Source organism: Solanum dulcamara, chromosome 1, assembly GCF_947179165.1.
Source record: "Solanum dulcamara chromosome 1, daSolDulc1.2, whole genome shotgun sequence".
Classification (NCBI taxonomy): domain Eukaryota; kingdom Viridiplantae; phylum Streptophyta; class Magnoliopsida; order Solanales; family Solanaceae; genus Solanum; species Solanum dulcamara.
Genome location: NC_077237.1, coordinates 35663971 through 35665826, shown reverse-complemented (window position 1 = coordinate 35665826; position 1856 = coordinate 35663971). Strand labels below are relative to the sequence as shown.

Genomic DNA, 1856 nt, shown 5'->3' with positions numbered 1-1856 from the left:
ACTATGCAGCAACCTTTTTTCACAGGAGAGTTTACAAGTAGTGTGTGAAAATACTTCACTGAAGCAACTCAAATCCTGTTTCAATGATGGAAGACTAACTGTGTATATAAATTCAAGTCACTATTCCAACCCACACCTTCTATGACATACTGGCAATTATGAAATTGGAGAAATACTATTATTTATGGAGGATCTATGTCTTAGAGAAAAGTAATACATCAGATTAGCCTAAATCTACACAATTTGGCTAGAATCCCCTTGGATACAAAATATCCCTCTCAGATGGCCCCAGATTATGACTTTTATGGAGGGTTACAGACCCCAGGTGAAGGCATTTTCTATGTGTTGAAAAGCCAAGGTTAATATAAGTGTAATTTTGATGGTGTCTCTGAGGGTAATCCTCACCCTAGTTCTGTTGCATTTTATGTTAGAGACCATCGAGGGGATGTTGTATATGCTAGTGCTACTTAGATTACAAACGCAACAAGTTTAGATGTTGAATCTCAAGCAATTCTTAAGAGAATAAAATACTGTGTGAAAAATTAGTCATTACCTTTGTTAATGAAAACTGATTCATCAGCAATAAAAAAGATTATAGAAGGGGAGGGTGGGGGACCCCATGAAGCCTTAGCATGACAACAAGGCAGATTAAGAAATGAAGACATCAGGAGAACATTCAGTTCAAACATACCCTCAGAGAAGGCAACACAATAACATATTTTTTCACGAATATAACTTCTGATTAAATAGGTACAAAAACTATCTATTATTTAAGGAAATATACATTGAGGCAATAAAACATAATCAATACAGACAAACATGATATACCATATTTGAGAATTAAAAATGTTAAAGAGGAAGATACAAGATCAAGATAACATACAATACATAAAAAATAATAAATACAGGATAACAATACAAAGAATTTAAGAATTCAAAAATCTCAACCTCAAATAGTCACAATCCAATCAATACATACAACCGTTCAGAGGTTCCACCAGAAGATTACAACAACACAAAGGTTTTAATATGAAGAACCCTATAATGAAACTCTCTGTAAGGGTGGTATTAACCTCAAAGAGGTTCATTCTTTTGGAAAAGTATCAATAAATATTCCATTCTCCAAAATAACAAAATAATGCCTACACTTATGAGTGTACAAATGATTTACCCTGATCAAACAATGACCATGCAACAACCGCATAGCTTGAAGCTAGTAATCACTATTTTGATTGTACAACACCTGATGAGAATAACAAGGTCAAATTCAAAACCAATCTCAGGAGGAAATTATAAATACAAAAGCAAGATAAAGACAAGGCAAACAGTGGATGAAGTTACCTGAAGGGGTATCCATACCAAAACTCGATGGTCAGAGGCGGTGTGAACTCCTAGAGATTTATGACAGGCCGCCAAAACTATCATGAAGATCCCCTTTCAGTTACCTATTTTGTCGTCTATTTTGTTTTGTTAGTCTTTTTTGTTTCTTTTGTTTTTCTCTTTTGAGTTGGGCTGGTTGTTGGGCCTTGTTAAACTGCTTTCTTTTTTAGATTTAGTAAATTTTATCTAAATCTTATAGTAATTTTTAAATTATATTTTATTTTTATTCTTCTAAAAATTATTCAAAATTTTTTTTGGTCATTTTTGAATACATCACATAAAGTGATGTATTCGATTGGTACCATTTGATTATTCTAAATTGAGATTGTGGTTTTCACGTTGTCGCATAAAGTGATGTATTCGACGTCCTAATACATCACGTAAATGATATATCCGACTGATATATCGCGTAAAGTGATGTATCTGACGTTTTGATACATCACGTAAAGTGATGTATCCAATCGATACATCGCAAG

General features: G+C 33.3%; 1 long non-coding RNA gene across 1 annotated transcript; it reads right to left on the bottom strand.

Moving 5' to 3' along the window:
• Window positions 1–925: 925 nt before the first annotated feature.
• LOC129887763 (uncharacterized) lies at window positions 926–1447 on the bottom strand. The gene is made up of 2 exons (XR_008766478.1): window positions 1342–1447; window positions 926–1243 (listed from the first exon to the last, which is right to left on the bottom strand). It is a non-coding gene; the product is annotated as an uncharacterized LOC129887763 (long non-coding RNA).
• Between the last annotated feature and the right edge of the window lie 409 nt (window positions 1448–1856).